Source organism: Miniopterus natalensis, chromosome 5 (assembly GCF_054644295.1).
Source record: "Miniopterus natalensis isolate mMinNat1 chromosome 5, mMinNat1.hap1, whole genome shotgun sequence".
NCBI lineage: Eukaryota > Metazoa > Chordata > Mammalia > Chiroptera > Miniopteridae > Miniopterus > Miniopterus natalensis.
In genome coordinates, this window is record NC_142085.1 from 64,833,934 (window position 1) to 64,860,038 (window position 26,105).

General features: G+C 36.0%; 1 pseudogene; it reads left to right on the top strand.

Moving 5' to 3' along the window:
• Positions 1–18,831: 18,831 nt before the first annotated feature.
• Positions 18,832–26,105, top strand: part of LOC148093118 (large ribosomal subunit protein eL32 pseudogene) — a 97,172-nt pseudogene continuing 89,898 nt past the window's right edge.

Genomic DNA, 26,105 nt, shown 5'->3' on the forward strand with positions numbered 1-26,105 from the left:
TTTATGTGTAGGAGGGATCTTATACAATCCTTTTGCCTAATAGATAAGGAAGCCGAGTGCCAGACAGGTTGTTTGATTTGTCCAATGACACACAGTTAATTATGCGGAACGAGAGGGCCAAGAACTCGTTTCTTGGCTGATAGCCAGGTGTTTGTAACGGGAGACTTTGTACAGTCGCCTTTCACTTTTTGGTATGTCGTAGTCCTGTTCTTTTCTTGCTCACTATTATAAAGTTCATTTCAAGGTTCTCAGTGGAAAGTAGAAATATTGGGGGGAGAAAATGGACAGTTTTGAAGCAGAGAAGTGAGCTAGTCTCATGGTAGAGGTAGTTTCAGAAGTGAGGTGGTCTCATAGCTAGAGACTGGAGTTTGCTTTACCCCAATAAAGGAGAATTTATTTTCTCCTTTAGAAAATAAGAACCACATCCTATCTACTTCAGTGGATGGTCACAAGCCTGAAATTCAGTCATTTAGATGAACACATTTTATAAATTATAAAGCAACTCAAGTATAGGCTATCAGTGCCCTAGCCAGTCTGCTCAGTGGTTAGAGCATCTGCCTGCTGACCGAAGGGTCACAGGTTTGATTCCAGTCATGGGTATGTAACCTCGGTTGCAGGCACATCCCCAGCCCCCACCAATGGCGTGTCTCTCTCACGATGTTTCTCTCTCTCCTTCCTCTCCCGCCCTTCCATTCTCTCTAGCTATCTATGGAGAAAATGTCCTCCAGTGGGGATTAAAAAACAAACCAAAAAATTGGGCTATTAAAATAACTAAAATTTTAGTTACATTTAAATTTAGACAGAGTTATTGTCTCTGTGAATGTTAATATTAATCAAACATTTTACAGGCTAACTAAACATTGTTGTTTTATTTATTTTAAATATACTTACTTTTACAGACAAACAAGCCATCACTGACCACCCACCCCTGCCAACCCTGCCTGATTATCAAATCAAAACACAGAATGAGAGTTTGCTTTACTTACACAGTAAGGAGAAGTTGAATAGGATAGGGTCAATTAAATATAAGTTTTTAAACTCTGGCCAGGTGCTTAAACCTTCTGATACTAAATGATTTAAATGTACGGAGGGAAATTCTTCACACAATTATAGAATTCTGGGAAGTATACATGTAAAATATTTCAATTCTTTTGCAAAAACAGATCCTGTAGAAATATAAACAGCCAAGATAGTGGGTCTTTTTGATCAAAGAAAGCCTCTCCCACAAAGGCCCTCTGATGACTTGAGAAGAAATTAATTAGTGACTTGTCTGTAGGGAGTGCAGGATCGAGCTGTGATTTTGACAAAAGGAGTGAAAATCTGTAAATTAGAGTTGTTTAATTCATCATTAAACCACTACCATTTAAAAAACTAATATTCCTGAAAGAAGCAAAACCATTTAAGATGCTGGGATTAATTTATGTTTGCATTAATTTTACTTACAGGCTTTAAATTTTCCAAAATTAATGACAACCATAATTTAAATCTCACATACATCAGAGATTTTTTAATTTTTTTGGCTGACAATATACCTTTTCAGTAGCAAATAAAATGTGATCAATCACTAGGAAGGAAACACAATTTTTTATATCAAAAGTGCTGACAATTCAATTTTGGTGAAGATTTAGAGCAAGCTGTGCTGTAAGCTTAGGATCTCATCAGCTCTTGGCTTGAGGATCACAGGACTGTTTCTAAGACAAGGAGTATCTGTAGTAATCTGTTTCAGAAGGGAAAAGAAGAGTAAAGAAAAAAGGCCTTTAAAAATAATGGTGGAGGGGGGAGAAATAAAGAGAAACAGACTTAAGCTACCAAAAGTCTCCATGGGGCAGTAAAAAATATCACTTTTTCTCTGATGGGCTCAAAAGTACAAAATTTTTTCAGACTTCAAACAGTTTTTATGTGACTTCTTCCTAGTTTATTTCCCAACAATTAACTATATTTTTAGCTTGTTAAATATCATAGTAAAGTTGTGCAGGAAGTACACTTAACCCTTAAGTTTTCATGAAGCCTCTGACAAGGAAATTGTACTAGTTTTTTTAATTAAAATGGTGAGTCCAGGGGCACCAGCCAAAGGCTAAAATTAGACATTCTGGAATAGTAGAGTGACATTAGCTTTAGTAGGTTGAATTTTCAGTCACTTTATCTTATTATGATCCAAATAAATTTCAGTCTACTGAACATATAAGGATATCAAGTTTATGTTCTCTTCTTTGAGAATTTTGTTCTTCCTTTAGTTGGGGAGGAGTATTTCTTTGTAATTCTCTTTGACTTTGATCAGACTTTGAAAAGATAAAGTATTTATTATAGCGTGGTTTTCTTTTTGTTTGTTTGTTGGGGGTTTTTTGGGGGGGTTGCCATGTGGAAAAATTAAAGAGAAAATAAATGTAACATATTACTAAGGGTTTTCAGGTATTTTAAGATAATATCCTAGGTTTATTTGCATGCTTTGAGTAGTTGTTTCCATGAACCCTTAAGTACTTTAAAAGCAAAGCAATTTTAATGGCATTCTCCCTTCCCACTCCCAGCCCCCGACACTGGCAAGTGTGTTTAAGGCCCTGAAAAAAAATGTTTTCTAAATTTTTTTTAAATGTCCTTCAGTTATGTCCAAGGAATGTTTCAAAATGGCAGAATATAAGCTACTAGAAGGAAAACATTAATAAAAAGTTTTTGAAAGGCACCCCTTGCTACAAAAATGGATCTTTAAGAATCCCTAATAATTTTATTAAACACACTTACTAAACTACATAAGATTTGGGACAATTAGAAGTATAAGCAGAAGGTGAGCTGGTATAGGTACTAAAGGAGGTTTCTTTCTATCTGGAGCAATGATGGCGTGGATACGGGGTTGAACAATTTTGGCTTTAGAACCTTGCAGAAGAAGGAGTTTTTCAGATGCCAACTACTCGGTTACCCCTCCCTGCCTCAAAACATCCTGAAAATTAAACTCCAGAACTAATTAGCTGAGAGGAGGTGTCAAACTTAGCGTTTGCTTCAGCAGGATCCCTAACAGCAGCCAACAGGCAACAAGGTTAGCTCCATATACAGCCAGGTTTGAGTCGGTTCTACCATTTACTGAGTAGTGGTAGGGGAGGCGATTATAGGAGGGAGGAACCTTAGACATGTGACTTCATGTATTCAGCACATGTTTGCTGCATAGTTTTCAGCCATTCATCTATTTGAGAGAGAGAATAATTCTCACATCATAACATTAATGTGAGGATCTGATGAATTAGTGAATTTAAAGTACTTAGCAGAGTACCAGGTATACGCTAAATAGCTCAATATAGGGCAGCTACTACTATAATAATAAGTGCAAATAGGTAATAAAAACCTTACCTTTGAGGATCTATTGTCCATTAAGACACATGCAAGCAACCACAGACAAAGTGTTTACACCAGGATTAAACCATTAAGGCTCATAAGATAAGGTTCTTAAATTTTCTTTAGATATTTGTATTATCTTAATACATTGCTCATCTTATATCCCCCAATTTAATATCCAATAAATGAAATAATATACTGTATAATATTCTAAGTGTGTATATCAAGTCTACAACTGGGTATATGAGTCCAGAGATCTGTGGTGTAGTTCAGGGCAAAAGCTATAAATGTGGTATATATTAGCATATAAAGCCATGATGAAATTATCTGTGGATTAAATATACTTGGAGAAAAGAGCCACAGGACTGATTACTAGAGTATACCAGCACTGAGGTGCAAAATCGAGCAAGTTAAGCTGGCAAAAGAAACTGAGATGGTACAGGTACTGAGGTAGTAGGAAAACAAGGCGATGCATGGAGACAAAAGCGCCGGCACCATTGAATTTAGTGACAGTAAAGTTATTGTTGACATTGAGAAGATCATTTTTAGGGCAGGGCTAGAGAGGAGAAAAAGCAGAGACAGAGAACATAGATAACTCTTTCAGTAGGCTTTTCAATAAAGGGAAGGGAAGACAGTGGAGACGGGAGGGTCAAGAAAGTTATTTTTTGTAAGATTATAGTTCCAGTGGGAAAACTCCAATAGAGAGGGATACATTGGTAATGTAGAAGAAACAGGGCCAAACTGTATGAACTAAGCCCTTGAGAAGGAGAGCAGAATGAGCAGACAGGCTGGGAGGAAAGGCAGAAAGTATGTGCAAAGACACACGTGGGTTTCTGATTTGCTAGTGAGAAGGAGGCACTCCCAACAGAGGGCCTAAGTTTTCTTTGAAAAGCATAAGGAAAGTCAGCAGATGAACAGAAAAGAGGAAAATGGGACAAAGCATGAAATGCTGGTGTTGGAGAAGGCAGAAGTGAACAAGAACTCCAGGGAAATTTCATAGGGTTGTCAGGCAGTATTGAGTGCCCATTTGAAAAATATTGTGAATTTAATGTGAAAACAGTTGAGTTGTGGGCTTTTTTCCATTAATGTTCAACCACTTTGATTTAACTAGGAGTAATTGGATAGTTAAATTGGGGTTGTGGAATTATCAGAACAAATTTGACAGTGAGAGAAACAGGAAGGTTAAGAGTGTTTGCACAACCCTCTGCTTTCCCTCTCAGAGTAAAACAATTACCAGGGACCTTTTGCTTCAAATCCATTGCTAAATATAGTAAGAGAGGGACTCATTTTTCCAGAGGCTATGGCGATTTGTGCACTACCTCTGAAGTTTTCAGTGAAACAAGGGAATGGTAGTGGCCTATTGGCCTAAAAATTCTGCCTGGCTCTTGGGTTCTGCCTTCCTATATTTTCAGCAGTCTTCTGACCATGAACACTGTTATCTCAGGTATTTGCTAGTGGAATATTAAGAAGTTATCTCTCACCCTGCTCAAATGAAAACTTGATTGTTATATGTCTTGAGCCTCACACAATTCCTGTACAAGAGAGAGTTGGCCCTATTTTCCCGGTGACAGGAATCAGTGTGACAAAATTTCAGACACCAAAGATTTGATAGGAGCTAGAGAATCATGGCCAACAAATAACACTGTCCTTAAACAATCTTACCCTCTCAAAGGCCCCCTGTGGGGTCATTACATTTCTGATCCGTAAACCAGCAAGAGATGAATTCTATGCAGGTTGATGATCTATCTTTAGAGCTTGCTGGAATTTTTGGCTCTTCTAAAGCTCACCATGTGAAATATTTCAGTCATCTTTGACAATGTTATCTTCCAACATGCACATGACTTTTGCTTAATACTATTAGCCAGTACTAAAATATAATACTGGGCTCTAAGATCAGGTTCTCTAGACTCAAAATGTCTCAAAAAACAAGGATCTGCACATTTAACACATTTAACTTGTTTTCTTCAAAGCACTATTTGGTTATTGGTATTATAAGTAACACTATTTATAATAGCTAACATTTTTTTTTAATATATCTTTATTGATTTCAGAGAGAGGAAAGGCGAGGGAGAAGGAGAGAGAGAAACATCAATGATGAGAGAGTCACTGATCAGCTGCCTCCTGCATGCCCCTGACTGGGGATCGAGCCCGCAACCCAGGCATGTGCCCTGACCAGGAATCAAACCCCCATCGCCTGGATCCTAGGTTGATGCTCAACGGCTGAGCCATACTCAGCCAGGCTAGCTAACATTTATTGAGTACCATCCTAAACACTTTATGTGGCTGAACTCATTTAATCCTTGTAGCATCTTTAATAGATGGGTACTATTATCATTCCCATTTTAAAGGTAAGGAAGCTGAGTCATGGAGGAAGTGACCTGCTCAAGGTGAAGGCAATATGTAGAAGAGCTGCAATTCGAACCCTTGCATCCTGGCCCCAGAAGTTAGTAATAATTGTATGATATGTCCCGATAACTTATTGGGTTTAAATAAAAGAAATAGTTTATTTGTCATCCTACTTCTACTAAAAACTTGTTTTAGATTGTTCTGTACTTAAAATATTATAGATCTGATCATTTTGCTTGAGACAGTTGCGTTTGCACAAAAAGGAATCAGACCGGCTGACCTAACAACAGGATTATCTACATCTTTCCTCCTGTGTTAGAGTCAGGGAGAAAATGTAAGTTTGAACTATATGAAATTGCTATTGTTTCACCTTTTTGACCAACAAAAATGGCAATTTTGTGTGACTCCACTTAATACAAAGGGGAAGCTACAAATCCATATTCAGTTTTGCTCTCTGCGTTATTTCAGTATTCTAATGATTTTACTGTCCTTTGCAATCTCTTTCCTGGCCTTCCTTGTGTCAGGAACAAACACCATCTCTTGGTGAGAGAGCAAGTCAGGTCCAGGGGCACACACTGTAACTGAGAGACAGACAGAATCATCCCTTTTAACTTAGTCCATGATGTCTGAAGCTTCCTGACCTTGGCCTCATTTGCCCTATGAGCTCCAGTCCAAGTGCTCAATAATGTGAGATGTCACTTGCCTCAGAAAGTAGATTCAATCCAAGCTTTTATTATTTTACTGTTTTTCAAAGAACCTCCTCTTGAAACCTAGCAGCAAAATACTTATTCTTCCTGATTGAAAAGTTAATTAATTATAATGGTTCCAAGAATCCTGTCAGACATTCAGGAATCATAGCATGTACAATGTGTTCAAGTCCTCATTTCTCCCACAGAATTTTTCAGTGCTAAAAACAGCATCAATGCCAACATTCCTGGCAAAAGTGTTGCTAATTTACAATCAGACAAATCCAGCTAATGTGTTTACTGAGTGTGAACATGAAAGGTTATCACATCCAGAAGTTCCAAAATAGTTTTCTTTCTTTAGAAAATGTGTATCTTCTCAGAACAAGTAGCAGTTCTCTCACATGTTTTACTCTGTGTCACTGGCCACCGCTGAGTCAGAACAGAGGTGACTTCTGGGTTATTGCAAGTGTCATTTTCTGTATTTGGCAAGTGGGGCAATCTGGATGTCCTCACCACGTGGAAAAGTTGACAGAATGGTCATTTAACAATTTGCCCAGCAATCCTATAGAAGGTATGAGAAGTGTCACCTAGAAGATAAATGGTAGGGTCAGAGAACAGAAACATGGTTGTTATCACTGACACAGACCATTCTTCCTGTCAGCAAAATATTACTGACATGTCTTTCACTGTGAAGTGATATGTTTTGGAGATACAAATAAAACAATATAATTTCTATCCACTTCAGAAAGAGATAAGTGTGAACACCTAAAAATGACACCAATATGAAGCAGATTGTAAAATAGCTAATGGCACTTGGTTTTATAATCCTCTCCTCCCAAATTTCTAACAGTAGCTAACAAAATTAGTGTCACTAGACAGAAAGATGTATATTCTTTTTTTTTCCTTTTTATTGAATTTATTGGGGTGCCACGGGTTAACAAAATTATGCAGGTTTCAGGTGCATAATTCTACTACACATCATCTGTACACTGTATTGTGTGCTCACCACCTCAAGTCAAGTGTCTGTCCATCATCATTTTTCCCCCCAAGATCCCTCTCCATCTCCTTCCAACCCCCCTCACCCTGACAATCACCACACTGTTTAGGAAACCATCTTCATCAGCCATCATGTATTAATGTACATGCTTGGAAAATTGTCTATAATTAGAGTGATAATAGAAGAAAGAATCTACTAATCACTGGAAAAATATATAAGCACTCTTTATCTTGGCAGGACCTTAGATACCATATAATCAAATTGCCTTCTTTTTAAAGCTAAGCAATAAGTATTTTAAAAGAGCATTTTATTAAAACTCAACATGGGGAGATCCAAGATGGCGATGAAGTAGGTGGATGTTACAATCAGCCCCTTCAAGGACCAAACTGGACTTACAGCTAAAATACAGAGCAATCAGCCTGAATAACTAACTGAACACTAGCCGACAAGAACTCGTATAACCAAGGCCTCACAGATAAAGCCACGTCAAGGCTGGTAGGAGGGATGGAGACTCAAAGAGAGCCTGCCCTGCTCCCCTGGGCAGCAGCTGAGATTCTAGATGATTTTGGCTAAATTATTTAACATCCCTGACCATGGGTATCATCTGTACAATGAGGATGAGGTCAAAGGTTCTTCAGGAAAATTAATTGAACTCATACATGTCGATAGTTCTGCACAGTGCCTGGCATCTCATACACAATGAGAGTTTTTATCGTTTTATTAAAACTGTATTTTGGCATCATACTTGATGAGATCACTGCCTATATCCTCTTTAAAACTGTTTTTCTCAGCAATTTTGGATATAATAATAGGAGAAATATACTGTCAGAGTAGCATCCTATTCATTTTTATATTCATGCAAATGAGCCCAGCTGTAATTCTTCTGTAAGAATTCCACACCATCCTTCCTTATTAATTTTATAAATCATTCTTAATAACCTGTTTTAGCTTTTTAAATATGTAAAACTTCATTTATTCAATGCTCTGTTGAAACCCAGCCACTTCTTCATGGGCCTGAGTTTGTACAAGCTGAAATGTTAAACATGTGCCTACCTGACAGCCCAAATTTGGGAATTTTTTTCTCAAAACAGCAAGGTTCCTTCAGATTCTATGATCTTTTAGCAAAGTAAATTTTTAGACATTATTATGACACTCAAGATGTCACTGAGAATGTAGATTCTATATACATTAAAACTTTAATATGTTTCAACCTCACATATGACCATCTGTCTTGGATTCCTAGCCTACTAAAAAATTTAATGATCAATAACTGAGTCCCATTTAGTTCTTTTACCCAAATATGTCATCCTAGCTTCCAAAACGACACAAGGATTGAAACAGATCAGCAAACATTTGCTCAGCAAATCAACAAATCTGCAAGTGCCATTCAATGAGCAAGGATATCCTTGCTCGTTGAAGTTACATTCTAACAGAAAATGAAAAGTAAATACCTGTTTAAAAAGAAAGAATTGTTGCACCTGTGATGAGTAGAATGAATGATATTACAAATATTCAGCTGAAATAGAAAATGATATTGGAGGCTGGTGGGGATGGCGGTAATGAAAGGAACCTACTTTAGGGAGGTGAGATGCTGAGAATGTGGCATGAGTCCCTATACATAAAAGTTGAAAAGAAGCCAGACATACAGGGTATTTTTTAAAAGTTTTAGAATGTATTCTAAATGCAATCAGAAATCACTGTAATATTTTATATTCTGAGTTATATTATTTGTGTTTTAAATCACTTTGAGATTTTCTCTATGTAAATTCAACCAAAAGTTGTTTAAACAAAATTGCCTTTTTTGATAAATTTGATTTTTTTTCATTTTGGAAATCATGCTATTTCTCAGAGTCAGTTCAATAAATATATTTTTTTGTCCTGTGACATGTCACCATGCTAGACACTGGCAGTAACAAGATGGGTGAAAAATGGTCCACATGTTTGTCTATTGGTTAATTCTAATAGTTGAACACCTATACACAGCGATTTGTTATTATGCCTATAAAATCATTTATATTTCAAAACCAAACAGTGTGCTAGAATTATGTTTCCTCTTCACAGTTCCAGTGTCCTAACACATGTGCCACTCGAAGAGGAATGTTGTTAGCATCAAAATCAATTGTATTTTCTTTTCTAATATTCTAGTCCACATTCTAATTTGCTTAGTATTTTAACGCTAACAAGTCTCATAGTGCTTTTTTTTCTTTTCTCCTAGAGTTTCAGCTCTTTTCCTTCTTGGTGAAAGAATAATCTGTCTTCACAATATTCTAGAATTTTCCGATCCCTTAACCTTGCAATGTATTGTCCCTGAGTCCACCAATCCCCTTCTTCAGCCTGAGCTACCTGTGTTGTAGATTGTTTGCACAGTTTACATGCAAACATTTCTCCTCCTGATTTCTGAGTTAGATCCTTTCTTGCATCTCATATCTTCCAATTTCATGGTTTTCTCCCACACCTTCCTAGAGTAACATCTTACTTTCTCAAGGAAAAAAAAAGCATAGATGGTAAACCAACTCAGATCTTGCATGTCTAAAAATATTTCTATTTGGCCTTCACACTCAGTTGACAATTTGGGCTGAGTATAGAATTATAAACTCAAAATCTTTTCCCCTCTGAACTTTAGAAGCATGCCTCCATTGTCTTCTCACCAACCCCCATCCCCTCACCCACTGATTGGAAGCAAGGTTTCTCCTTTTTTGTCCCTATTTTCCCCTCCTGTTCCTTTTCTTCATCATCTTTCTGGTAAATTTTGGAATCTCGTCTTTATTATTTGTGTATGGAAAGTTTATGATGATGTAATTTCATGTATCCTGGCCAGGCTATGGTAAGCATTTTTGGTCAGAAGACATTTCCTTTCTTCAGCTCTGGGAAATTTCATTGTATTATTTCTTTGATCATTTGCTTCCTTTCACATTTGGATTCTTCCCTTCTGGGACTCCCATCCAGCGAGATGCTCAAACACTGGGCCTCCTGGAGTAATTCTCTATTTTTCTTATCTTTTTTCATATTTTCTACCTGTGTCTTCCTATATAGTAGAAGAATTCATTAATTTTACCTTCTAGCTCTTCTGTTAAACCATATTTTGGCAATTTTTCTCTTTTTTAAATGTCCAAGAACCCCTTCTGTTTTCTCTATTTTTTTATTATTATCTTCTATTATATGAATATAATAACTTTTTAATTTCCCTACATATAAGTTATAATTGTTAACATTCTCTTGTTCCCCCTGAATTATCTCTGCTTGCTCTGGGTTTGATCTTTTATGCTGCTGCTTTTACTTACATGCCTAATGATCTGTAAGTGTCCTTTATTTTTAACAACCAATAAATAGGCTGATGATTCAAGGTAGCTGGGTGGTTTCCTCTGCAGTTGAATTTGTACATCTATTTTTGAAAGGGAAGGAAGACAGAGCTCTGAGTCACTGGGCAGAGCTTGTCATAGGGTAAGTTTCAAGTTGGAGAATGCAGATGAGAAGTCTGCCTAAAAGTTTGGGTCCCCAGATGTCAACATAAACAGGGTTTTAATTTAGGCACTAAAACCCACCTTAAGGCAACCTCAGCTGTTCCTCAGAAAATGTGTTCAGTTGTGCTAGAGAGAGCCTTTTGCTGTAATTTTTTGCATGTGGGTAAATCCCTGCTGCTTGTCACTTAGCACATAAGCATAGGCAGGTGGGAGGGGCAGGGCCTGAAGAGCTGTTCGTGGAGAGACCTTCAATTGTTCTGCTTTCAACTCCACTCCTCACCCTCAGGTTTTAGCTAGGAGGCTGGCTCCTCCCTCCCCTGCAGTGCTGACACAGAATGCTCTGGGCCACAGTTTCTTCTGCTGTGTGTAGTCAACCATTCACTTCCATCTGCTTTCTGCTGCCCAGAAATGTGTCCTATTGTTGCCTTGCTGAACATGATGTGTGGTGAGAAAGATGATGTGTGGTTGCAGCCATCTTTGGAAAATACAATTTGCTACACTAGTAAATGCTACAGAAATAGCTGCTCCTCAATTTCAGCACAGTATGAAATGGAGCAAGTATGGGGTAATGGGAGGGTTACAGACAAAAACAACTCATTCCAACTCTATTCGAAAGACATTTATTGAGCGCATAAGCTTCCCTACTGCTGAATTTTTGCCCATGTATTTGCTATCCTTTATTATCTACTCTTTATATTATTTAAGACCTTTAAATCTTGGGAAAATGCTAAGTACTCTATTCAGTTCAACTCAAGAAATATTTAGTGTGCTTACAATTTTTATACTGTCTTCTCCCCCAACTAAAAAATGAGTATTCCTTTAACAACCTTAAACAAACAACCCACCTTGTAGCTTTTTACCTATTTATAATATTGTGCCTTGTATGACCTGATTGTATATCTATGGAGTAAAGGAAAAGTCCTCCCCATTTCATGTACTACCTAACACCAACACTTAATAAGTATTTGTTGTATTAATAAGTTTGCTTCAGAAGCTCAGGCCCTAATTTTATGTCTTTTAGTAAGAGAAGAATTCCTCTGGTGTATTTACTTTTGATTTACCCAGAATTCTAAAAAATGTGGTTATATGATTTCTCAGCCTACAGAATAGAGGTGCAGAGAAGAGAAAGCACTCTGTCTGGTGAAGGAAAAAAAATGACTTAAGGAGCCAGTTAATAAGCATAAGACCAAAAAAAAAAAAAATCAAGAACACAACCTGAACTTTAAATGCATGATACTCTCAGTCTAGTTAGAATGTTAAGCATAGGACAAACAAGCATTAGTAATTTCTAACAGTTTCCCCATATCCATGCCCAATATGAGACTCAATATTCATAACCATGACAGTATGACATTATTAAGCACAGGAATTTGGGGGTCCAAACCATGGCTCCTCTATTTAATGACTAGATGGCTTTGCGGATGTTGTTTTTCCTATCTGAGCTTTGGCCTCCCTGTATTTAAGAAGATAATAATAGTGCCTATGGCTCTTAGAACTTGGGGAAACTCCACAAATGTTAGTTAATACTGTGTGCTTAGTCTTCTACACCAAAATTATTCTAGATACTTTCAATTTTTTTAAAAAAAGTATGGGCAACATTTTAGAATAATTTTCATCTAAAATGAATCCAAAAGAAAACAACAAAAAAGGCACAACAGAAAGTGAGAAGAAACTGATGTTTATGTAACACCTACCATTTTTAAGCAGCTATTGTGTCCCAGGCACTACAATAATTATTTATAAATTTTCTCATTAACTATAACACTATCGTTGATATTTTTATCTTTCTTTTATATATAAGGAAGCTAAGGCTCAAAGATAATTCCCATCTATTTTTTAACCATACAAAACACATTTCTTAAGATTCTACCATTTATCAAATACTAGCATAAGAAGAAGAGCCTACGAGCCTGGATCATCTTCCAGAAACCATCATTTATTTTAAAAATTCGTTTAAGCGATGTTCTTTTTTTCCACTAGATAAGTGATTTGTTGTTTTATATAATTACAAAATATAGATTATCAATGTAAAAAAATTGATGTACTTATATTTACTAAAGCATGATCAATAAATGTTAAAAAAATCTACAGATAAAAAAACATGTGAAAAGGAAAACATAAAAAGTATGAAATAAACCTAAGCTCTTCAAATATAAGTATTTTAACATGCATGTCAAATCACATGCACTCTCTAAAGGTGTCCAAATTATTCTGGTAAGGCTTTATTTCATTATATTAAATATTTTCTAAAATAGTATATCTTGAAATCTATGTAATTACCCAAGAATTTTTTTGGTAATGTTTTCCTAATAGGATTTAACTACACAAACATAGCACAGTTTTTTTCAGGAAAGGAATGATTCACCCTCTTCCCCTGTCCTTCCTAGTTCTGGGCATTTTGTTATTTGTTATCATCATTGCCATCTTTAAATTTGGCAGCTTTGGAATTATGTAGGCAAAGGGTTAGATTTCAATGTCATTTTAATGGGACATTTAGTAAATATCATCATTTATTGGCATACTTGCATGCACTTTCAAAACTGTGGTTACTTGTCAGCTCTTGAAGGTTGCTTTGATTGGGCTGAATGTTTGAGATGTGATTCAAGTGGTTTCCTTTTCTAATTCCCACTGAGGGAACAGTTTCCTGGCTTCAGTGCTCTCCTGGCAGAAAATGATGGATTCAAAAACTAGATATTTGATCCAGGCACTTTAAAGTTGTATCCATATCCATTACTTTATCATCCCATATCAAACCATCATTGACAATGTGGCAGAAACCACATTACCTTGAAGTTAAGAACCCAAGGTTCTTATACTGGCACTGACAATCCTTAGCTTTCTGGCCTTGGCTAAGGCATTTAACTACTGAGTATCTCAGTTTCATCGCTCACTTGGGTTATAACATATCCACCTTGCAAAGATAAAATAAATAAATAAAATTAAATCATGTTTATGCAAACATTTTTCAGTTTTCAAGGTACATTATTATGCTGGTATAAATCAGAGACTAACCCTACAAAATGGTATCCAATTGTACTCAACTCTGTGTTATTTAAACATGTTCCTCATTTCTTGCCAGGCTCTCCTCCTGGTACCTCAACCAGCTTTACAGTCGCAAAACTCTTCATCCAGAGTTTTGAGTCCGAACTCACAGTCCAGTGCCCTCTCTCAGCATTCCCCAGTCATCTTTTTGTTAAAAATAGGATTTATTTACTGCTTTACAGTTTATAAATCTCTTGGTTATTGAACTTGATTCAGACAGCAACTCGGTAAGTGACCTACAGAAGAGGTTATCTTGTTATTGTGGTTGTTGCATTATATGTTATATCCCACCTCCTTCGGCAAACATTTGAATTAATGGAAATTCAAAACCACATTTTGCCGATAAAAAACTGAGACTCAGGGAGGCTAATTGTAAAAAGACAAAATAGATATTTAGTTGTAAATCGATGAGTAAATCCAGATCTCATAACTACATATTCTGTTTTCCCTATTGAATGATCATCTCTTCTCTTGGTAATAATTCTTGCTGATATTCTCCTCATCTGTATTTACTTGTTCTACATTTAGCCAGAATTTCAGTAGCTAAATTACATGTTTTAAAAATTATAAATCTCTCACTTATTCATTTATTTTCACACTCCCAGAGAAATACAATATAATATGGTAAGACATCACATGACAGCTGTCAAGGAGCGAAGAGCCAGGGTTTCATATTAAGGTGACAAAGGCAACCAATTTAAGTATTTCCCGCAAAATTATAAATAATAAGATATTTAATTAGAAATTAAGTTTCTTTCCAATACATACTGAGATAGATCTTCCCTGTCTCATTATTTTTTTGGAAGTACTTTAGTTCATAGAATATCAATTATGACATTGTTTTATATAGAAAATGAAGTGAATTTGTCTTTCTGTTTTCATCTCATTTTTTACATCCTTCTGGCACATATTCTGTTCGCATTGCATAATTTCTACAAAGAAAGGGAAAATTGAAAAGCCCAGCATTTCCAGATGTAGTAAATCACCACCGTGAGGAATGCAGGTGGCTGTCACCTATTGAACTTGGCTTTGATATTTTTTCCTTTCTCTGTCCGCGTGTCCTTCAGCACTCATTACATTTCCCCTCACCTGCGGAGGTCTCCTAGCTGGACAAACAGCAGGTGAGTCAAACAAGACCAAAACTGCAGACTCATCAGCCATTCTCCAGACATTATATACTAAATCTGCTGATAATTGAAATGCGGGTGGAGTTTTTCCCGCATGTTTAAAAGGACAAATACATTGCTGCCAAATATACATTTTGTTAATAAGGAAACTGCCTCAGAAAAGAAGGAAATTATAAAGAAATTATGTCACTAGGTAGAAAATTATATGGAAAGTCGATTCCCACCAAGTGTGGCATTTTGCGGTTCTGCTTTAATGGAACAAAACAAAATGACCTTCAGTTGAGTTTCCACTTAACATTTAATTTCTTGTTACTAAGGCATTGGATCTGTATATAGGAAAATTTAGAACTAGAAAATAAAGAACTAGATCAGTATCCAAATGTAGATATTGATTTAGATTATTCACATTAATCCAAATGGGAATAAAGAAGGGAAAGCCTGAAAAACTGTTTAATTACATGACCGTTAAACACTGGGAAGGTCAGAAATAAACCATGAAAAAGAATCAATCCTAATTCTTCAAAACTTAAAATTTATTCCATTTTAAATATCAAATCATGCCTCCCTGTTATTTGTGATTTACACCAAAATTGTTCTTTTTACTTACAGAGAAAAATAAAGTGATCTTTTATTTAATAAGGACATTAATCAGGAAAGCGCCAATTCTCCCTATTTCTTATTATTTGGATAAGAATATTGCTATAAAGATTCAAGTAATAATTTGGTTCTTGGAAGAGACTTTTTTGATATCATCAACTTCCCTATTGCAAATAGAATCTTTGAAATCAAATTTAGACCTGAAAAGACCCATTTTAGTGGAGAAATTTTTGACAAATCAAAGGTTAGCCATTTGGTTGCCAAGTGCAAGCTCAAGCACCAGAAGAACATCAAACTTGAGCATAAATTACTTTCAGGCTCTTTATTATGGTATAGAGGTACAATACCATATGTATAGTACCATATGAAAAACTGTTTAATTACATGACTGTTAAACACTGGGAAGGTCAGAAATAGACCATGAAAAGAAGCAATCCTAGTTCTTCAAAACTTAAAAATTTAGTTTGGCTTGTATGGCTATAATTCTGAAAATATTCAGGACTTGCTCCTCTTGGATGTCACACATAATGTTTTCTGATTACTAAAGCTGATGGCAAAGTAATAACTGCTGTTATCAGGCATAAAATACCTATCTCTTCCACCCCCCCCCCCAACACACAAAAAGTATATACTTTTTATTCTGTTAACCAACTTAATGTTTTTGTTCAAGTTTATGAATGTAAGATGGCAACAACCACAGATAAGAACTTATTGACAAAGTTGAGTTCACAGACACACCAATTAATTTGTTTGACGTTGGCATTAATGTATGCCAGTGTATGCAGCTGATAACCGCATAGGCAAAATGACAATATTAAAATAATCTGCAGCAAAGGATGATATTAAACATGTTTCAAGAGGTTGAGAAATACGGAGCAGGGAGTTCAAGATGTCTTCTAAGAAACTCGCATAGATCCCTCTGCAATTAGGCCATGTTAGAGATGAGAAACTAAGAAGTTATAATCAATAATAAAGGCAAAAGGAGCATTCTTATACAATTGGCTGGCTAATCACCAGACTGCTGGGCAGAAAGATGAGAGCACCAGCAGAGAGAGAGAGAATGTCTGCAGCCCCATCCCTGCTATGCTGAAGGAAGGCAGGCGCAAGCCAGGCAATGCCCTGGAGCTCCTCGGGGTGACGTAACTCCCCCTGGGGGTGTTACTTCCAAACCCAAGGTTAAGCAGGAAGGCTGAGCAGACCAGGAATGCACATTCACAGAATTTTGTCCCAAAATTTGAAAGACTGACCTTTGCAGCAAAGTCCATACAATGGCAGTTCATGAATCTCATTTGAAAACTCATAGACACAGACAGGAGTGTGCTGATCCCCCGAGGGAAAGGGGGTGGGACCGGGTGGAAGGAGGTAAATGAAGGGTAAAGAGTGAAGGAAGGAGACTGGACTTAGGAGGGTGAACATGATCCCACACACCGAGCGTGCGTTATAGAATCGTACACTCGAAACCTACATCGTTTCATTTACCGAGGGCGCCCCAATAAAGTCAATTTAAAAAAGAAAAAAAAAAAAAGAATCTCATTTGAGATGCCATTTCTAACTATTCTGAATTCTTGAATATAAGTTTTAGCAGCACCCAAAATTAGTAGAAAATACAATTCAGTAGAAAATACAATTCTTGTCCTTTAAAATAAAGACATATTTAGAACTGGCACTAGTAGACATTTTATGATAGACATGTTTATTTTCATAGGACTTTTATTTAGGCTCTAGTGGCAAAAGTAATGAATCTTTTTTTCATCCCATAGACTCCCTGTTGCCCAGAGTCTGGGAAGAAGCGGAAAGCATGCTTTGGCTGAGTCGGGGGCTCTCCAGCATTGTGCAAACTGAGGCATTTCTCAGGGAGAAGGACAATCAGTTTCACATGGTTAGAGACACCAAATTCTCTGCTTAGCGACAAATTGTGTAAGCAAAAGAGCGCCCTCAGCTTGGGTTACCCTGCTGAATGCTTCAGGGGCTCTTGGAAGCCGAGGAAAGTCTTTTACCCACTTAGGGATGCTAAGTTTCAAGGGGCAGGAAAGCAATATGCTAATTTTTGTAAACAGCTATCCTTGGGACAAACATTCTCTAATACTCTGAAGACACAAGGAGAGAGGGTACAGCTCCTTTATTCTCAGAGAAACAAAATAGCTTGATCCTAACATTCTAATTAAATGGGGTTCTATGGAAATTTTATTTCAAGGGCAAGGCAGAGATTTTTCAAAGTACTTGTTTGGATATAAAGTCCTTATGCTTCTTTATTCTGAGAGAGATTTAAAGTTTTCTGTCTCCAAGGTAGTGTTTTCCCTCTTCTAAAAATATTTTTGATGACCTACTTCAATTGGGCTCGTTGGGGGGAAATGTTTTTTACAAACACCCACCATCCTGGTGTTTGTCCCCTCTGCCTCTGCCTGACACCACCAATTAGAGGGAATTCCTAACCTAAAGAGTGGGCCATTCAATTTCTGAACAGCCTAATTGTTCTAAAGATCATCTTTATATTGGCTTTCTAAAGCTTTCTGAACATTTCTGGCCATTAATATTAACTTTGCCATTCAAATATGTCAAAATTAATTTATTATTTCTCCTATACATCCATCTTCTCAATATTTAAAGGCAATCATTATCACTTTATTGTCCAGGAAAAATGGCCCCAGTTTTTCCATACTTTCTCCTTCAGAGTATATCATTTTTCTTGTATGTAACAGTTTTAAATTTTTGATTATTAATGTACTACTTTCATCTCTCAAGAAAATGTATTTTTTTTTAAATCCTCACCCAAGGACATGTTCTTACTGATTTTTAGAAAGAGAGAGGAATGAAGAGAGAGAGATCGCAGCCTCCCATACACACTCTGACTGGGAATTGAACCCTCAACCGTTGGTGTGCAGGGCAATGCTCCAACCAACTGAATCACCCAGCTAGGGCAAGAAAATGTGTTTTTTAAATGTGTTTAACTCCTCTCTATGATTACCAGTTTCTTTGCACATATTTAGCATCAGCTTATTATGGCAAGTATGTATTGAAACCTTAAGTATTATGCTCAGTGGTGCAGCAAGAGGTAAAACACAGAGTAAGTTAGGCTATGAAACTGTGTTACAGAAAAAGATAATGCAGATGTAAACATTAGGACCAGGTGACATGAAGTGAACTCAAACAGCATCGCCTACGACAACCTCAAAGGTAAAAAGGAATAAAAGAGAGGAATCACCTGTGGTGATGGATCCTGTATCCACTGGCTGCTAGCACCACTGAACCGAGGGATGCTTTCTTCAGTACAGGTAAGTTTGTGAGAACATATAGTCCCTCATGCTGTCATTATTCTTGATATCTGATATATCTTCCACATAGTTTATATCTTGATTTTAAGAAAAATAAATAAAAACAACCTCATCTGGGACTGACGTCCTTACATAAGACTGTGCCCTGCCTCAGCTTTCTGGCTCACTATTATAGGAGGCAATAACTTCCAAAAACATATCAATCCAATAAGTTTGAAAAGGTCTAGTTCTATTCGAAAATTAGCTAATGTAATTCACCATACCCACGGATTACTAAAAGATTGTATCATACAAGATCAATACACAAAAATCAATTGTATTTTCATATATTAGCAATAAAAAATTAAAAATTAAAAACAGGTATCATTTGTAATAGCACCAAACATGTAAATAATTAGATAAATAAAATACATGAAAATTTTATATGCTGAAAACGACAGAATGCTAATTAAAGAAATAAAGAATACTTAAACTAATGGAGAGAGATCACTTTTCTTCTACTTGAAGAACTTTTAAAATTATGTTCTTCGTGGGGACTCCTGGAGACCTCTGTACTTAATGTTTTTGTTTGTTTGTTTGTTTGTTTTACTGGATCCTTCTAAGATTTTTCTCTATATCAGAGATTTTTAGTATTCTAATTTTTGTATGTCTTGCTATACTTTTCTTCATGTTTCTCATGTTTGGGGTTTGTTAAGCTTTTTGGGTCTGTGGGTTATAAGGTTCCTTAAAGTTTGGAAATTTTTCAGCTATTATTTTCTCAGATTTTTTTTTCCTGTCTCCTAATCTCTCTCTTCTCTTTTGGGACACAAATTATACATATAGTGGGTCTCCTGAAATTGTCCCATAAATCACTGATGTTTTGTACATTTACTTTCCTTTTTCTCCTCATAAAGTTCATATTGTTATGTATTCAAATTGATCTTTCCTCCTTCAAAATCGAATCTGCTAATAATCTTACCTGGTGTATTTTTTATCTCAGATATTAGTTGTCATTTTGAGAAGCTGATTTGGGTCTTTTTTGAGTTTAATGACTGTACACAGCATTTTGAGCATTTAAAATACAATTACCACTAGTAATGTCCTTGTCTGCTAATTCTAATATTTCTTTAAATTCTAGGTATATGCTAATTGATTATTTTATACTTATTATGGGTCATATTTTTCAGCCTCTCTGAATGTCTGATAATTTTTTATTAAATGCCAGACATTATGAATTTTCCCTTGTTGGGTGCCAGATATTTTTGTGTTACTATAAATATTCTTGAATATTTTTCTGGGATGCAGTTATTTAGAAACAGATCCTACTGTGTCTTGCTTTTAAACTGTGTTAGGCAGGACCAGAATAGCCTTTGGTCTACGGCTACTTATTTTCCACTAATGAACCAAGACTTTTTAGTGTGAACTACCCAGAGTCCCGTAAGACTTTTCAGGCTGGCAGGTAATGACAGGAACTGATAAACTGAGGCATAAAGAATTAGTAGGAGGTATTTGGTCAAGGAGGAGATGACAAGAGGTGACTTAAGAAAAATTGTGGTTTCTCCAGGCAGAATTAACTTTTGGCTAAGCTAAACTATCACAAACATACACACACAGAGATACACAAAACTGGGAATAAGAAGGAGATAACACTACAAAAGGTAAGTATTAAAATTATCCAAAAATTATTGTTGCTATTAAACTTGAAACTTCCAGTAAAATTAATGTTTTCCAGAAAAAAAGTGAATTATTATTACTGAAAAAACATCAAGTACAGTTTACACTGTTAATCATGAAAGGATTTTAAAAGTTATAAAAGAATTATTCAAATGACTATCCTGGTTTTAAATTTTTCATGGGTGTTTACATTCATATTTACAAGAAACAGATAATATTTCTTGTATAGAAAATGTTAAGGGATAAGAAAATATAGAAGTCTGTTATTCCTTTTATGAAACTTTTAAATAATCTATCAATTAGCCTTCTACAAATATTGATAAAAATACTAGAAATTTTATCTAACATCAAATTAAATGGAGCATGACCAAGAAGGGCTTAACTAAGAATAAGTGGATAATAGTAAATCTATTAATAAATTAATTATATTAACAGATAAAATATGAAATTGTTTAATGCTTTTATATAATACTAAATATTGATTTATTAAACAAATATTTTTGAAGCACCCACTATGAACCAAGTACTATTTAAGTTCTAGGGATTCAGGACAAGTAATACAACATCCATGTCATAATGGAATTTACATTATAGGGAAAAAATACTAAATATTAAAAATTAAAAGAAATATTCTAAGTGGTAATACTAAGTGCTATGATCAAAACTATAAGATGGTTAGAGAAACGTGTTAAAGAAAGAAGCAGCTGTTTTAGAAAGCAAGTGAGAAAAATCTCAGAAAAGTTTGAATTATGCAGAGAATCTTGCTCAGAGACTATTTGAAAGGAGAATTTTTCAGGAAGAAAAATAATAAATACAAAGTTTCCAAAGTGAGTCTGAGGATGGTATGTTTTGGGGGCAGTGGGAAAGCCAAGATTTATAGACAGGAGTGGGGTAGGAAAAAAATGATATGAGATGTAGCCAGAGAAAAAGACAGAGCCCAGATCTCTCACAAACTATCTCACCAAGATTTTATTTTAAGTGTTAAAGGGTGCCAATTACAGGGTTTTAAGCAGAAGTGATGTAATCTGATTTCCAATTTTAGCAGTCTGCTGCGTGGAGAACATATTATAAACCACAGAATAGAAATAGCAGAACAGTTAGAAGATCAGACTAGTTTAGTCTAGGTAGAAAAATGTTAAGAAATGGTTGGAAAGGAGATATATTGTGAAAATACAGGGGCAAATTTGCTGAATGAACTATGGGTTATAAATTCAGTCTACTTCGCAAGAGTGCGGATTTCTGGGGAAGAGCAGGTGCGAGGGAAGAGGCGGTAGAGATTAAGATATGAAGTATGCTGCTGGGGACACACAGGTTAGACACTTTTGTAGCATTAGTGCTGTCCACCCTCAGGAGTAGCTTACATCATCAGTTCCAGTCAGCAGAGAGGGAAGAGAGTCGAACTGCTCCTTTTAATAACATGATCCAGAAGTCAAAGACATCACTCCACCCTCATCGTTTGGACTAAACTTAGACACAACAAGGCCTCTAGCTGGACGGCCTTGTGCTCAGCTGCAACTCAGGACGTTCTGTTATTAAAAGGAATAAGAGGTCCCTGGCTGGTGCGGCTCGGTTGGTTGAGGGTCATCCTGTGCACCGAAAGGTTGCTGGCTCGATTCCCAGGCTGGGCACATACCAGGGTTGGGTGTTCAATCCCTGGGGGGGGGGGGGGGGGGGGAGGCAGCCAGTTGATGTTCTGCCTTCACATAGATCTCTCTCTCCCTTCCTCTAAAAATCAGTTTAAAAATCTGTAAAAAAAAAAGAAGAAGAAGCGGAGAAAGCATAGCTGAAGAATGAACAATCTCTGGCACAATAATTAACAGTCTCTGGCAAGACACTCAAGTAAGATGCTGAATAGGCATTTGACATATAAGTCTAAAAATGTTTCTGTAACTTAAGGATATTTATGAAAAAAAGTGCCAATACACTATAGTGAAATATTAGAGAATCTCAAAATCAGAACTAACACACAGTTATTGACTATTACTTAACATGCTGCTGGGTTGCTAAATAATGTTAACCGAGAAATTACTAATACTAGTAATAACTAAAAGAGTTCAATAAGGTGGCTCACTTCAGAAATACACAAAGTCATTAAATTTCATGTTTTCATAGTCACATATATAAAATTAAATCTACACTAGCAATAAAAATATGTGGTTCATGATAAAAACTTTGGAAAATACTGTAAATTAAGAAACAAAAAATAAAGATCACCTAACATCGCTCGACATCACTCTTCAGAGGTGTCTATATTAATACCTTTCTGTGTTCCCATGTAAATATCCACAGAATGTTTTTTCTAACAAATCATGCTCATATTGCATATATATTTTAATATGTTTTTTCTCCCTCACATATAAGATTATCATTTTTTATGCTTTTATATTGTTGGTTTTATTAAAACATAATTATTATTATCACATAACAGTTCATAAATGGTAAAGACTTGGATAAGATCTTTGGGTTCCACCATTAAATGCTGATATTTCTTTATTCAAGATGAAGAAATGATTCTCCAAACAAGGATACAGCCTACATTCCAAAAGCTGTTGATATTAATAGACACTATTTCCTATCTCTTCAAAGTCTCTGGTTTTAAGAGAAAACAATTGGCAATATAATGACAGGAACTTTAAGAAGTATCTGAATTCTTTATGTTTCTGAACCAACAAATCCCAAACTGCCCTGTTATATCGACTTGAGACCATTACAAGAATCATCCACATGTTTATGAGCCTTAATTTACAGAGTTTTTGTTTTCTTTTGTTTTTTGCTTTTGATCTGTAGTCACAAGAACCTGCTTTCCTAAAGCACTTGTGTGGATTAGACAGAAGGATACACATCTTTTAGGAATGCCCAGGGATGCTTCTAGCAGTGCTTTCCAAGTCATCACTTAAGGATCCCATGGGACTTAGAGAAGGCTTTGAGGTCCCTCCTTTATTTATCTCTGTCTCCTTGCAGCCTCCCTTCCCCCAACCACAGAAGGGCCACTTTTATTCACTGATATTGAAGAATAAAGAAAGGAAATGATAATCTGAACGGAAATAGAAAATTTCAATCAGCTTGGAACATATGAAGCCTGGAAGGCCAAAATCTGGAGAAGTGTAGAAACCCATCTGGTATTCAACCCTGAGCCTGTTTTCTCATCTGCAAAAGATTGATGGAAACCAGTAATGACTGAGCTCTATCTCTATGCCAAGCCCTGTAAAGACATGATTTAATTTAAACCTAACTGGGTGTGCTAGGGATTATCATCCTTCCTCTACAAATGAGGGGTCTGAAATACAGATTGCTTGGAAATCATGTCTCAGGTGACACAACTAGTAACTGCCCAGGCAGGATTCCCCACCCAGCTCTCAGAGACCCCCATGCACATGTGTCTGCTATTTGTCACAGTAAATGCTACCTATCCCACTAAAAGTTTGTATGTCTATCACTACATCTCAATAAATGTTAGTTGACTGAATTAAAGCAGATTATAAAAACTGAATGAAAGCAGTCAACTGTTAAGGAAAAATTCATATTGGGTTAAATTTGCCAAAGACCTAGAAACTGGTGCTTTTTTAAAATCCTATAAACAGATAGTTATGGAGTATGGTGAAGAAGGGGAAACATTGATATTATACTTGAAAAATCTTTATTATGTTATATACTGGATAGTTATATATTTTTATATTTTAAAACCTGTCACATTATTAAATTCTTATATTAGTTTTAAAAGTTAGGGGCCAGTTCATAAAGGGCCTTGGGTACCAAACTTGTTTTGTCTTGCGTGTGCGGGGAGGGGGTAAGGGTGCTATTCCATTTTATCCCATTCAAGGACTTTGGGAACCTTCACACATGGCTATCACCAGCAATAATGGCAACGGTAGGGGGCATGGTGACTTGAGCCCCTGCTCCAAAAGGTTTCCATCAAGAAGTGACGCATGTCACATTTTACACAGGACAGAACAATGAGGCTTTACCACGTGCTGGAAAGAGAATTGACAATATGTTGAAGAGCATAAATATTTGTCACTAATGTTTTGAAAGGAAATGAGACTAGAGATAATAAGATCAGTCCAGCAACTGATTAAATTCAACATGAAAGAGGCAGCGAGGACGTGAGTCAGGGAAGTGGCTGAGGCAAGAGAAAGAATGATGGGGTAAAAGCAATATTAGTCAAAGCAATAAGCTACAGCAGGTGGAAATTTCTTGGACACAGAAAAGTGAAACACAAAATATAAAGACCATCTGTGCACCTACAGTCTTCATAAAGCTTTGATTCTTTTTCAAAGCAGAAAGTGGGTTTAGCTCATTTTTAATGGGTATTTTTTAAAAGTACTCAGATCAGAGCAAGGGAAATACATAATTTATCCAATAGTAGTTCACCAATTTCTTTCCTCAATATAAAAAAAAAAAAAAAAGAATTAAACACAAGCCAGTTTTCTCGGTGGTTAGAACATCAGCCTACAGACTGAAGGGTCCCGGGTTTGATTCTGTCCAAGGGAATGTACCCCGGTTGTGGGAGGTAACCAATCGCTGTGTCTCTCTCGCATCTCTCTCTCTCTCTCTCTTTCCTTTCCACTCTCTGAAAAGCAATGGAAAGAATATCCTCCGGTGAGGAAAAAGAAAAAACTAATAATTTTTTTAAATCCTTAAGTCATCTATTATGAAAAAAAAAAAAAAATCCATTTAAAAAGCTGTTAAGAAGAATGTATTTGGGAAACTAATCCAGAAAAAATGTTAACGAACAAAATTCTAAATCCTATTTCAAAAACAAAACAATGACCACCTTCAGTACCCTTCCAACAAATCTTTATTATTAGCATAGTCTGAGAAAAGCACAAGAATTGAGAGGAAAATGATGGTATTAAAGTAAATTTATAGCCCAGAATTTACTTCTGGGACTATAATTCCTAAGTAAGAGCCACAGAATTAGTCCCTAAAGTAATGTATTATTTAAGCTGGAAGGAGCAAAGTGTTTGTGGTAAACATGTTCAAGAATCTAGAAGTGAATACTAATTGAGCAATAAGATATACTTAAATCATTTCTGCCAAATAAATGCAATTTCCCTGTAGGATGGTCTATGGCATTGCTGTTGAAATTTTAGGCTGGTGAATTTCTGAGTCAGCACTTCCTTACCCTGGTCACAGTGTTGCTTACCACAACGGAGACGTTGTGAAACAAAGCACATTCTTTCCCATTTTGATATGATGCTGTGTGAATATGCTGGCATTTGTTTCTCTGCTGAGAATTGCATTACAAGCCTCAATAGAACAAGGCAGAATTTGAGAAAATAAAATTTTAATTTGATCTAATTTATGTAGTTACAGTTTTGGGTGTACACTACTTTGTACATTTTATGTTGAATTATTAGTCACAGGAGAAGAAAATATACCTAATTCCCTTTAAATGTTTCAGTTAATTTTCATAAAGGCATAAATTTGGAAGATTCTATGGGAGTTGATCTCCCTAAAGTAAAATTTGGAATATTCTTGAATAATAATAAATATGCTTGAATATCTTTGAGAATCCATAGGAGATATCATGGCAGAAAATCCTACATTCCTTTTTTACTACTCATCAACTCCCTCTTTGTCTTCAAATCATGGTAAGCAAG